This window comes from Chrysemys picta, chromosome 1 (genome assembly GCF_011386835.1).
Source record: "Chrysemys picta bellii isolate R12L10 chromosome 1, ASM1138683v2, whole genome shotgun sequence".
Lineage (NCBI taxonomy): Eukaryota > Metazoa > Chordata > Testudines > Emydidae > Chrysemys > Chrysemys picta.
The window spans coordinates 117076099-117090372 of record NC_088791.1 but is presented as its reverse complement, the minus strand read 5'-3'; the positions used below and the strand labels follow the sequence as shown (position 1 = coordinate 117090372).

General features: G+C 42.8%; 1 long non-coding RNA gene across 8 annotated transcripts; it reads left to right on the top strand.

The window, feature by feature from the left end:
• The first annotated feature begins 1615 nt into the window (after nt 1-1615).
• On the top strand, nt 1616-12789 carry LOC135975716 (uncharacterized). 8 transcript variants are annotated; one of them, XR_010592722.1, is made up of 5 exons: nt 1616-1748; nt 2106-2234; nt 6174-6363; nt 8776-8887; nt 12683-12789. It is a non-coding gene; the product is annotated as an uncharacterized LOC135975716 (long non-coding RNA). The 8 variants fall into 8 exon arrangements; XR_010592724.1 differs by lacking the exon at nt 12683-12789 and adding an exon at nt 10327-12614 and having other exon boundaries at nt 8690-8887; XR_010592720.1 differs by lacking the exon at nt 12683-12789 and adding an exon at nt 9080-12591 and having other exon boundaries at nt 8690-8887.
• The last annotated feature ends 1485 nt before the right edge of the window (nt 12790-14274 follow it).

Genomic DNA, 14274 nt, shown 5'->3' with positions numbered 1-14274 from the left:
GGGCGGCGGGGCGGTTTCACCTATAATGCAGTAAGATTTTTCGGCTCCCGAGGACAGCGTTATATTGGGGTAGAGGTGTAGTTTTTTAAATAAATCCTTCAAAAGACCACCCTTATCTAAAATACACATATGAGCCTGGGCTGCCGTTGGGTATAGGGGCACCAATTTAATAATACTGCATAGGGCCCCATAAATCCTAAGGACGGCCCTGGTAGAAGCTATCTTGTCATGTAACTAATAAAGAGAGTTGTGATTTAAACTTTATATCCCTGGTCTCACTCTGGTTCTTGAAGTCTGACGGTTGCAGTGTACACATGAGGAAAATGCTCTTAGCTGCCTAACCAGGCTAGAAAACATGATAGGCAGAACAGCATATTTCCCCTTAACCTCATTCAGAGAAACAGTTAAGCTGGTTTTGCTGATTTTTTTTTTTTTTTTTTTTAATTTCAGCGTGAGGCAAACACTCAGCATGGAAAATTTCACTACAAATTGTTAAATTTTAGCAAAGTTATAAGCAACCAAAACCAGGATCTTATAATGGAAAAAGTGTCAAGCAACCTTAACTACAGATATTGCTACTTGCACCACCTACAGTATACATGTGCATTTTTACACAGGTACTACCAGCATTGCTATGGGAATGAATTATTATTAACACTTTAGCCCAACATTTCAGGAGCAACTAATTATATAATGTCTTCTTAAAAACTATTAGAGTAACAGGATAAAGGCACGAAGCTGCTGTAGCCATACAATCTACTTCTGAAGTAATTTTGCACCAAAAATAAAAAAAATCTACGTCCCAAAAAAACCTAAAAATTCTGCACACAAAATTTTAAAATTTGGCATATTTTATTTGTCAGTAAAGTGGATATCACCCGCAGCCCCCTCCCCCCAGGACACAGACTTATTGAGGCTGCACCCAACTCTGACTCAGTGCAAGGGCTGGGCCTGCCCTAGAAACACCCCAGACCTCTTCCCCTCCATGCTAGGTGCACCAAGATAGCAAAAGAGAGCGACAGAGTCTCGCACGCATGCCCAGGCCTGGCCCCTGATCCAGGTATGGGGAAAGCAGGCTCAGCCTGGCAGGATCCAAGTGTGGAGGGGCTTAGTGTGGCGGGATCCAGTTGTGGGGTGAGAGGGTCCTGTGTGGGACAATCTGGGTGTGCGTGGCTCAGTGGGGGGGTCCAGGTGAGGGGGGATCTGGATGTACAGGGGCTCTTTGGGGGGTTCTGGGTGCAGGGGGAATGGGACTCTGCAGGTGAGTCCAGGTGAAGGTGGTTGGGGTTCATTGGTGGGGAGGGAGGGGGTCTGAGTGTCGGGGGACAGGGCTCAGCAGGGGGTATGTGAGTGGGGGATCCAGGAGTTGAGGGAGTGGGACTTGGTGGGGTGCAGGTCCAGATGCAGCTTGTTGGAGCTCAGTGAGGTGGAGGTCTGGGTGTGAGGGGCTTGTCAGGGTGCATGTACAGGGGGGATGAGGCTCATTGGGGTGGGAGTTTCAGTGCTGGGAGGCTCAGCGGCAGAGGATGTCTGAGTGCAGGGGTGAAAACGTCATGGTCCTACCACACCCTGCCCCAGAAAAGGAGCAGTAAAGGTGGGTCCTCCAGGCCTGCCTAGAAAGGCTGCATGGAAGCAGCCAATCAGAGCTCAGCAGGCTTAGTTAAAAGGCGCTGCAGGGGTTCAGCAGCTCACTTGTTGATTGGGACCAGAAGGGGGAGAAAGGACCAGATGGCTGTGAAACACCACAGGTAAAGAGGCTTGGGAGAGACCCTGCTCAAGCAGGGAAAAGACAGAGAACCCTGAGGTAAAAGTTAAGAAAAGGGGCTATGTGGGAAGTAGCCCAGGGAATAGAAGCATCAATGTAGTTAAAGGACTCAGCATGTGGCTTTTTGTAGGGTCCCTGGGCTGGGACCTGGAGTAGTGGGTGGGTCTGGGTCCCTTCACTGGGGAAGTGGCCTAAGACCCCAGAAGATGATAAAACTTCGTACTAAAAACCCAAGAAAGGGACTAGAATTTAAACAGGCCTTGAGATGAGGCTGACAGTTTCCCTCTTTGGGGTCATCGTTAGACCTTTTACCCTGAAAAGGTTTCATTCATATGTTTAGACAGTTTGTGACTAGGCTGGAGGGCTGAGCCACTGAAGACCTGCCTGATGAGGTTAACATCTGACTGGGGGTGCTAGGAGCAGAGAGTGAGTGTGCAGGTGTATACCTGACAGGAGGTGCTCACAAGAGGTGAGTGTGCACCATCATACTGAGCCATATGAAAAAACTGATCTGATTTAAATACAATAAGGCAGCTATATAAACACTGTAAGAAATCAGCTGTGTGTCTAATTGTCAAGGCTGCTTTTCCACTTTGAACTTTAGGGTACAAATGTGGGGGCCTGCATGAAAACTTCTAAGCTTAACTACCAGCTTAGATCTGGTCTGCTGCCACCATCCCAAAGCTAATTCCCTTCCCTGGGTAGCCTTGAGAGACCTTCACCAATTCCCTGGTGGATCAAGATCCAACCCCCTTGGATCTAAAAACAAGGAGAAATCAATCAGGTTCTTAAAAAGAAGGCTTTTAATTAAAGAAAAAGGTTAAAATCCTCTCTGTAAAATCAGGATGGAAAAATTACTTTACAGGGTAATCAAACTTAAAGAGCTCAGAGGACCTCCCTCTAGCCTCAGGTTCAAAGTATAGCAAACAAAGATAAACACTGTAGTAAAAGGTACATTTACAAGTTGAGAAAACAAAGATAAACTAACTTGCCTTGCCTGGCTGTTTACTTACAAGTTTGAAATATGAGAGACTTGTTCAGAAAGATTTGGAGAACCTGGATTGATGTCTGGTCCCTCTCAGTCCCAAGAGCGAACAACTTCCCAAACAAAGAGCACAAACAAAAGCCTCCTTTCTCTCTTCCTCCCCCCCCCCCAAAGATTTGAAAGTATCTTGTCCCCTTGGTCCTTTGGGTCAGGTGTCAGCCAGCCTGAGCTTCTTAACCCTTTACAGGGAAAAGGATTTTGGAGTCTCTGGCCAGGAGGGATTTTATAGTACTGTAAACAGGGGAGCTGTTACCCTTCCCTTTATAGTTATGACACTAATAAATAGAGCAAGGGCCAGAGAGTCAAGACTCCTGGATTCTGTTTTGGCCACTTAGTCACTTTGTGACAATAGGCATATCACTTATCCTAGCTATGCCTTAGTTTCCCATTTGTAAAATAGAGATAATACTACTACACAGGGCTGCTATGAACTTAATGTAAACACTGCACTTTGAGATCTTTGAAAGGAAGGCACTATGGAAGTACCAAGTATTATAAATATATAAACATGTAAAGGATATTGATGGCTGTACCCTTATTTTTAGTTTAGACTCATTGGCTTGTTTCCTTTCATTTTATTGTTTATGGGGTTTGTTTCTTGTAGGTGGGATGTACAAGTTTTGTGAGCTAGGATCTTGGGCTATTATTGATAGGATATTTTATTTTAAAAGATGACTTGTGCATACAATTTTCTTTCTATTGAGCTGCCTACAGGCCTTAAAGCATTGGTGCCTCAGAATTAACATTTACATCATTAGTAGTATAGTGCAAAGTAAAAAATATATGTCCCAGACCAGTGGGGTACAGGAGTCTGGTAGAGGGCAAATATTTTGGTCACTGGATGAGTAGTTTTGTTCCCTGAGTGACCAGAGCAGGGGCTGTAATCAGGAACCTGCTAGAACCAGTTCAGGCTGGCTAATTAGGACACCTGGAGCCAATTAAGAAGCTGCTAGAATCAATTAAGGCAGGCTAATCAGGGCACCTGAGTTTTAAAAGGAGCTCACTTCAGTTTGTGGTGTGTGTGAGAGGAGCTGGGAGCAAGAGGCCCAAGGAACTGAGAGTGAGAGGGTGTGCTGCTAGAGGACTGAGGAGCACAAGTGTTATCAGACACCAGGAGGAAGATCCTGTGGTGAGAATAAGGAAGGTGTTTGGAGGAGGCCATGGGGAAGTATCCCAGGGAGTTGTAGCTGTCATGCAGCTGTTACAGGAGGCACTATAGACAGCTGCAGTCCCCCGGGCCCTGGGCTGGAACCAGGAGTAGAGGGTGGGCCTGGGTTCCTCCCAATTGACCTGGACTGTGGGTTCTTCCAGAGGGGAAGGTCTCTGGGCTGTTCCCCAACCCACATGGTGAATCTCTGAGGCAAGAAAATTGGCCAATAAGCGCAGGACCCACCAAGATAGAGGAGGAACTTTGTCACTAATATAATTTGCAATTTTGTTTCTTAACTCAGTTTTTACTTGCTCATCTTAACTGTTTGGGTCAGGTTAAATCAGCCTCCAAACACAATACTGTAAATCTCTCACACTCAATTGACAACACTGGCCTGATTTAGTAGGATAAAGACAATTTATAAAGCTTATCTCTTGCCATGTAGTTGATGAGCTGTTTAATCAGACCATTTATGTAAGATAGTAAATCCTTAAGCAGAATTAATATCTACCTCCTGGCCCATATTCTGTAGTGGAACATTCTCAGACTGAACACCACCAGTTATTACAGAGAAATGAAATTCCAATATAAAACTTACTCATTATATTTATTGGTGGCACTAATGGTATTGAGCCAAAGGAACAAGAGTTCAGCTTTCCATGGACTTCTGTCTAAAGGCTTGATGTTGCAATTGTTGCTCATGTAACACTGATGCACCTATATGCAAATTGAGGCTACCGGACTGGACACCCAAAGCTGATACCGGCTGTGCAGTTCCTGTGGGCAAGTACTAGTGGTCCAGATCTTCAAATGAGAATAAAACAAAGTCTTGGAGGTTTGTTAGGTGAATGTTAAAGAAGCCTAGGCTCTTTTCCAGCAAGAGCAGGATTGATGGTCTTCTAGCCAAGAATACTTCTCTTCATAAAACAAGTTCTACTGCCCACGCATAGTTGCTGTGCTTGTTTTCATAGTCACTCTTAGTAACTAGTAGCTATCAAAAATCTAACTAGGTGGCAGCATAATCCAGTGGGTAAAGTGTAGGAGTTAAGGGATTTAGGCTCCGTCAGTAACTACAATGCATACCTTTTTTTGCTTCAAAAGAATAAAAAGCTGAGTTGCCTCTGGCCTGGCCAAATCTGAATCTCTGGTTCCAGGGAGCCTACATATTACAAGCTGAATGCTTAGTTCACTACACAGTCCATAGTGGACACAAACAACCAGTAAGAACGTGTAGGGTTTTGGTGTTTTAATTTGAAAATAAGTCCTTCACACATTTTTGCAATTCATTTCATAGTTATGCAATGGCCTAATGGTCATGATTTAAGCATTAAACTCCCAATCCTGCAATGGGATCTGACAATGCAGATGCTGGCTGCCTACCTAGAATCCAATAAGTGTCCATGGTAGTGGATTCCATTGCTGGGTCAGGGTCCCAATTTGCAAAAGGGCTTTTGCATTCTATATCCAGCAGTCATTCGGTCATGTAGCCAGTTCCTTCATTATCCTGTATAGTCCTGATCCCATGTGTCCAAAAATGTATAGAAATTACACAGTACTGGTAGTTGTGGCAACACCCTCATGGAGCTAGAATTTCCAAGACCATTTTTTTAAAAATAGTAGTTTAAAAATTAGTGACTTTTTAAACTTTTTATCGACCATGAAACAAGACAATCCCTCCCCTCCCCAGTAAAGTCCAGATGACACTTTAAAGCTACACATAACATACTTGAACATGATAGGGAGGGGCTGGAGAAATACTTTGGGATCATGGCTTTTGTTTTTGGTCCCTCCCATCTGTTGGGTTTTGAATCCACAGACTGGCAAAAGCAAATGTTTAATTTTTAAGTTACACTGTATCAAATAACCCTTTTGTCTCCTCTAAGGATTATGAAGTGATATAGTATATAGTTGGGCTTCTAGGTATCCAAGATATGTTCTTGCAGCTATGGCCTTTTTGCATGAGCTGTATCTTTAGTTATTTATCATAGTAACATATAATACTTGCAACGTGTTCCTAGGAGCTCCTGGACTACTATGTCCTATCTTTCTGATGTCTTAAAGATGGCCACTGCCAGATCACATGACACTGTCATGTTTTAGAGCCCTCAAAGTTAGTGTGATCTTTTATTTAGTTTTCTTGGATTCACAGAAAAAGAAGCTGAGGAATTAGTATAAATGTAGCTAACCTAAGGATCTGAACATCTTGCATTTAGGGAAGTTTGAAGCCAATTGTAAATCTGAATTTCATGACTGAGCCTATCTTTATAATGGATTGAACCTCCAACTATGGGACAGTTCAAACCCAGAAATCAACTTCAGGAAGTCTGAGATGCATGCCCAGAAGACACTGTTGATCAAGTATAGCCCAGATGTGGGGTATAACAGCAAATCTGCTAAACATGTGTAAGTATTATGCTTGGATGCACTGACTCATGTTGGCTACAACCAAATAACTAACTTGAAATATAATCGAGAACTCTCAGATGTAGATGTGGCCTTTGAGGATTGGGCCTGTTTCTCAAGATGGAAAAGACCTGTTAAATCCTCTACTTCAGTGGTTCTCAAACTATGGGGTGGGCCTCCAAAGGGAGGCGTGAGCTGTGCTTTTTTTTTTTTTTTTGAGCTCTGGGTGACTGGGGCTCGTGCAAAATGGCTGTGCCCACCTGGGAGGTGGGGATAAAGGGGACACCTGGAGTTCCACCACCTGGGCTCAGGCTTTTTGCCCCCCTCCCAAATCCCTACCCTGGAGGTGGCAGGACTCTGGCTGTCCATCCTGAGGTGGCAGCAGCAGCGCAGAAGTAAGGATGGCAATGGGGTGCTAAGTCTGCTGTGAAAAGTGATATTGATGACTATCACTTGGTCAGCCTTACTTCTGTGCTGCTGCTGGCATGGCACTGCCTTCAGAGCTGGGTGCCTGGCCAGGAGCTGCTGCTCTCTGCTCTACCTTCAGAGCTGGGTGGTAGTACATGTCCAATGGGGGGGAAGAGGGGAGGCATAAATGATTACAGACACAAAGGGGGGCCCAATCAAAATAAGGTTAAGAACCACTGATCTAGTTAATCTCCCTGCAAATACCAGATGATTCTCCACCGTACATTTCTTGTAGAAGATTGTTCTACATTTTTATAATACATACTAAAGAGATGTCACGAGGGTGAAGTTAAAGATCCCCAACTAAGTTAAAGGAAAACACCACACTAGTGTTCATGCACCCTGAAAAATGCTAACAGTCAGACCCAAACTAAAACCCCAGTTCTAGACTCCATCAAGATTCGGGGAAGATTGTCTCTGTATTTAAATCTAAACTGAGCGTTTTGGCCCAATTTCCATCTAGAGAACAAGTATTTTCTAGTTCATCAATTTTACGGCTTTGTCTCTGTCAAGGCTGTATCCCCACTTTGAACTTTAGGGTACAAATGTAGGGGCCTGCATGAAAACTTCTAAGCTTAACTACCAGCTTAGCTCTGGTTCCGCTGCCACCATCCCAAGGCTAATTTCCTTCCCTGGGTAGCCTTGAGAGACCTTCACCAATTCCCTGGTGAATCAAGATCCAAACCCCTTGGATCTTAAACAAGGAAAAATTAACCATTCCCCTCCTTCCTCCCACCAACTCCTGGTGAATCAAGATCCAAACCCCTTGGATCTTAAACAAGGAAAAATTAACCATTCCCCTCCTTCCTCCCACCAACTCCTGGTGAATCAAGATCCAAACCCCTTGGATCTTAAACAAGGAAAAATTAACCATTCCCCTCCTTCCTCCCACCAACTCCTGGTGAATCAAGATCCAAACCCCTTGGATCTTAAACAAGGAAAAATCAATCAGGTTCTTAAAAAGAAGGCTTTTAATTAAAGAAAAAGGTAAAAATCATCTCTGTAAAATCAGTATGGAAATTAACCTTACAGGGTAATCAAACTTAAAGAGCTCAGGACTTCCCTCTAGTCTTAGGTTCAAAGTACAGCAAACAAAGATAAACACTCTAGTAAAAGGTACATTTACAAGTTGAGAAAATAAAGGAAAACTAACACGCCTTGCCTGGCTATTTACTTACAAGTTTGAAATAGGAGAGACTTGTTTAGAAAGATGTGGAGAACCTGGATTGATGTCTGGTCCCTCTCAGTCCTGAGAGCGAACACACTCCCAAACAAAGAACACAAACAAAAGCCTCCCCCCAAGATTTGAAAGTATCTTGTCCCCTTATTGGTCCTTTAGGTCAGATGCCAGCCAGGTTACCTGAGCTTCTTAACCCTTTACAGGGAAAAGGATTAAAGGATTTTGGAGTCTCTGGCCAGGAGGGATTTTATAGTACTGTACACAGGACAGCTGTTACCCTTCCCTTTATAGTTATGACAGTCTCCCTGGGAGTACTCTGTCAAGCCATTCTCTCTACTGACCATTACACTTGGAAGAATCAGGAATAAAGCCCATCTCTATGAATATTTAAAGACCATGATCTCAAACTGAGGTATCATGGACTCATTGCAATGGGCAGAAGTACTTGTTTAGATATTTTTAATTTTTACATTAGTCAGGCCAATCTTCCAGGCCGGAAACAAAAATCCTCCAAATTTAGCAAATCAGAGAATGTTTTGTTCCTATTAGCAAGTTACACAGAAAAGCAATTCCAAAATCATTTTGTTTTAAAAGTGGCTTTGTATCAGAAGCCGAAGTGCTTGCAAAATAGAGCTATAATTACATTTTGATATAATCTCCTTGATTTGTCTCTTGAAGGATAGCAATAATTTGTCACAGCTACAGCACATTAATCTCCTTCATTTTATAAACATGCTCACCTCTCCCTGTTGGGATACTGCCAGTGAGGAAGAAATTGGAGGAGGACCAGACCAGCAGCCCCATCCATGACTCAACAAGTGCTTCTATGGCTGAGACTGTGTGAGAAGGAACCACTCAGCCTCATGTCTCTCAAAGGTGAATTTAGTGGAACATGACACCAGTTCTTTAGAACTGGTAACTGGCCTAATATTGAGTCCTTGCACTGGACTAAAGTGCTAGTTAACACTGGCAGGGCTCATGTGCACTTGTGTACTTCTTGGCAGCTTCAGTGCTCCATGGCAGCCTCATGATCATAATCTGATCCTGTATGCTCTCTCTCCAACACAGGCTCACGCATGCTTTTCAGCCCAGTCACTTTAGATCATCATACAGAGAGGTGAACTATGTGAAGCTTCTAAAAATCTATCCTTTGACTTTGAGAACTGAGCACAGTTTAAGAACTTGAAAATTTATGAATGAGATTCTGTCCTGCAGCAGAGCTCTGCTTGGCACTGTAGAGGAGGAGGGGAGTTACTTGAGTGGCACAAAAGGGCCAGAGCTGTGTAAAGAATCTGTCTGAAAATCTCTGCCCGAAAGGACTTGCTGGATTACTGATGTAAAGAAGAATTTTGTGTGGGGATCCCCTTTGTGTGGATGGGGAAGTGTCAGGTCTCCAATAGCTCTTCAAAAGCCTTTTTATGGGACGAGATGTTTCTTTCAGAGGTTTGTGGGTTAGTTCTTGTCAGACCACTTCTGACACGTGTTGCTATCCTGTCCCCATTTTGCAGCTATACCCAACTTGGGCTGTGATTTCATTGGCTTCCCAATTCCAGTTTGGGTAGTTATATTCTGCCTATGTTAATTCACTTCCCATCATAAAATGCTTTTTAGTGTTTGTCTTCCAGAGACCATGTTTAACACCATAAGGGGGTTGTATTTCAGTGGAGAATAAGGGGATTTGGGTTTTTGATTTGTGATGAACTGAGCTATTTATGTTAGTATAGTACATACTAGTATTTATATTAGTCTAGTCCAATTAATTGTTTGCTTTTAGGATCAGGGTAAAAGTTCCCTCATTTCAGTTTAAACATCAAGATTCAGATACTTTACCACTTAGCTAGAGCTTTCCCATTTAATCTTGCACTGTAAAATCAACTTGCCTCCTTCTTATAAGTGAGAACATTTTCTAGCCTGTCAGACTTTGGTAAATGAGAGAGAATACATAGATATTGCCATTTGTACTTTCAGTCTACAATTCTAGTAAATGGAGAAAATGAGTTGCATGTAATATAAAACATGTTTCTTAGGATAAAACAGGACACTTCAGCCATAGCAAAGGAAACTGATGTAGGCAGAATTAATAATGCATTTCCTATATGAATGTTTAGCGTTTAAAATTGTGGTGTGATTGGAAGTTTTATATTTTACAAAATCAGTGGGAATTCATGGCAGGTTTTTCCTAACTAGACCTGTAAACTGATTTTGGTACTCAAATGTCTCTACTGTTCAAAAGAAATCATCTGCATATATTCATTAAGCCTTACCAGGATAGCTAATTCCAGTACTGAATGTTACCCATTTCTTTTTTAATTTAGCTGCAAGTGTAACGAAGAAACTTATTTTGAAAACCTAGTGTTTTCAATGTCCATTTCTTTACAACAAAACTGACTATGCAGGAACTAAAAATACGAGTGACAATCACTTGAGGAAATGTGGATACCATCAGGGAAACTGCTTCTTTAATGGACTACTGTGTTTGTATTATTAATGATATGGCCTGCAATCACAACATCACTCAAATTCATTCTGTCACAATAGCTCATCTGTCAAAAGCAATGTTTATTTACAGCTAACATTGACCTATACAGATGAGTTATGCAACACTTAGCATAAGTATAACAATTTACAAGTTTTGCATTCTGCATGTAACAAACTAAAGTAAAATACTGGCAACTAAATATGCCTTCAAGATGTACTCTAAGAAATAAGACAATGCAATAAAAACACAATGGCCCTTTTGTTGGTCCACTATTGAGCATCTGCTTCTCTCAACCGCCATTCCTATTGGTTTGTCCCTATCTGTTACAGCATTCTCTTACTTGTATCTCAGTTTTGCTTTTGTAAGCTAGGAGTTCTGATGAGTGCTCTGTCATAGTTTGTGGTTTCTACTTCATCTCACCTCTTCAGTACAACAAAGTGTATGTAACTGAATGCTGTGTTTATACTGGAATTTTATAACTAAGACAGTCTTCCTCCAAAAACATCACTGTTGAATTCTGCCATTGGTTACATGTCACTAGCATAAGTTGTGCATACATAACTGAAGGCTTCATTTGGTCCTATAACCAAAATTTCAATTCACAGAAACCATCCAGGTTCTTTCATTCTACTTCACTATGTGTCAAATATTGAAGTTCTTACTCTGCTTATTCCTCTATCCTTACACAGACTTCAATTGAGTTTTATCTGAATCATAGAATCAGCAATTCATGAAATGGGGGGGGGGGGGGAAATCTGCTTGAAGACATAACCCTCTACAAGTCTTCATTCCCTCCCACCCCCTCCTCTCTTCTAGAATTGTCACTTATTTTAGCCAGCCGCCCAAACCAAAATCCTGGATTCAAACACCCCTGCATTTTGGGAAATTTGAATCTGGATCTGAACTTTGGTGCTAAGATCACCTATTAATTTATTGTATTTGGATATAAGGCAATTAAAGCTGCCTATAGCATGTAGGGCCAGATCTACACCCTGGCTTTGCTCTATACTAGAATACAGCAGCTGGAAAACCAATTTAAATGGCTACATGGGGTTCCTTCAGCTTCATAAGAAATCCATATGAGGGATAGGAATGAAAGTGGCTGCACACTGCCTCTCTTCACAGCCTATAGCTTAGGGTGCCTAACTGGAAAAAGGAGATGTCACCACAGTGCCTTTGCACTCTAGCAATTCTCTGTTGCCAGAACAGCTTCTTGGGGCTGTAGGCAGCCAGGAATAACTCACAGCAGCCCTGAAGCTGTTTCAAGTTATACAGAGAAATGGATCAATCCCCAGCTAGCCCCAGGATTGGTGAACCACAAAGATAGCTTAAAGCAACTTGGCCAGACCTGAGAATCTGTCCCTATGGTCTCCTTTGAAAAAGAGAAAATTCACTTATTCTTAGCCATAGACAGTGCAGGGCTAGAAACATATAGTGGGGCAGCAGGTCCACTATAACTGAAGTTATGTCATGACTTCTATTTTATGGTGGAACTTTTTGAAGTCCTCTAAATGTGACCTGTTTAGTCAGATTCTTTTGAAATGTGGTGTGCCTCAAGAGGGTGCAGGGCAGGGTTAGTATACCAAACTTTTTGGGTCATTTGAGCTGGGTGTTGCATAGATATAAGCCCCTGCCCCCCCAAGTACCATTTTCAAAAGTTTCCAGGTGGCTGTTTTTTGTGTGTGTAGCAGTAGGGATCAAATTATTATGATGTAGGTCAAAACTGTCTCAATCTGAGTGTTACCCAAACTAGTGCATGGCTCCCACTAAGCCTTTTGGGGAACTGAAATGGAAAACCACATTTAAGAACTGTTTGTTTAATTTGTAATCTGGAAGGATTACAGTGCATTTATTATTTTTCTTTACTGCTGTGAGATGGTTTCTATGCAGCCATTTTATGGTTGCCTGGATAGTTCAAGAGACTGTGCATATGCCATTGTCCTGGTGAATACCTGCTTCTGACATTTCTAGTTTCAATCTCTGTACACCTGTGCAATAAAGATTTAACTGTCATTGCTTGCTATGGCACAGGAGGCCAGCAAACAGAGCTGGAAACAGGAGTTTGAGTGGGAGTTTGTATGGGGAGCTCAGGGGAGGGAGTGTGTGCTGTCCTGTTTTTGTTTAGTTTATATGTGGGTTTCTTGTCCTGGCTCTTCTCTCTCTCTCTCTCTCTCCCTTCCGCCCCCCAACAGGCACTTAAGAAGGCAGGCTGACTGCTACAGAGGCAGCAGTAGTAGTGACTCAAGGAATGGCAGAGACAATGAAGATGACTGGGTGTGGAAGCTGCAGCATGTACATTTCAGGTACCCACTCCAGGATAAAGTTTAATTTGTATGAAGTGCTGCCTGATAGAACTGATGGAAGAGAAGATTGGAGGATGGGAGATGCAGGTAGAAACTAAGGTTTAGTTTTGGAGGGGGTTCAAGCAGATGATGGAAAGAAGGCAAGAGGAGGCTGAAGGGAAAACTCAAGTCTCGCAGATGCAAGTGGACTGAAGAACTCAGAGGGAAGGCTGCTGGGTGAGGGAAGTGGCCAGTGGAAGCATGTGACTAGGAAAGCCAGGCAGAGGAAAAGACAAGCTAGTGAAGGAGAAATAGAGCTCAGGAACAGGTCTGCCAAGTAGAGAAATGAAGAGGAGGCACAGCAGGCTGCAACAGGTGGGAGGGCAAGGAAGTAGAGAAGCTAGTTCTACAAGAAAGTCAGAGTTCAGAGCCCCAGGAGGCTAGAGGATGACTTGTAGCAGATTGCAAGTGAGATCAAAGGAGACTCTCACCAATACCAGGAAAAGGCAGGTCTGTGATTGGTGACTCCCTCCTAAGAAGAATAGACAGACCTGATCCAGAGAGCAGAAGGCTATGTTGTCTGCAGGGTACTAAGATACAGGATGTGGACCTGAGGCTGAAGAGGATCCTAATGGGAGCAGGAAAGAATCCACTGATTGCCCTTCACATGGGAGCAAATGATAGTGCTAGATTCTCCCTGGAATGCATCAAGGGAGACTATGCCAGGCTGGGGAAGATGCTTAAAAAACAAAGGCTCAGGTGATCTTCAGTAGAATTCTACTTCTCCCTATAGGAGGAGAGTGAAGGCGAGACAAGATAGCACCACTGCCTGAGCCATAAGGAAGGCTTTGAGATATCTGACTATTGAGAGGCATTCACAAACAGGACTGTTCTCATGAATTGGATTCCACCTGAGTAGGGAGAGAGACTTCTGGTAAGCAGCTTGGCACAACACCTTAAAAGCTTTAAATTAGGAGTTCAGGGAGACAGATGCTCATGTAATCTGCTCAGTGTTAGAAACAGGCATGGAGAAGAAAAATCAAATTAGATCCAGTAATGGAGAAAGGAACAACAGAGGGTAGGAGAAAGTGCCTATGACACTAATAGTCAAGTAGGTGATACTGGCAGTAGAATGACTGTACCTAATTGGGCAAGGAATCTGGGTGAAGCTGAGAAGAAACTAAAATGTCTGTACACCAATGTGAGGATCCAAGGGTTAAAAAAATGGGAACTAGAACTATTAGTGCAGGAAGTAAAACCAGATATTAAGAGTACTATTCCACCATGTATGTTGTCCTGACTGGAACTCAGGCATTGAAGGGTACACTTTTTTGTTCAGGAAAGACAGAAATAAAGATAAGGGTAGTGGAGTAGCATTGTATACTAATGATGAGATTAGAAGTGATGGAATGGATAAAACAGCATCTCTTTGGGAAGAAAGATAACTGAGGCTCCACTGGGCTACTGCTTGGGATCTGCTACAGATGCCCATGATATAATCT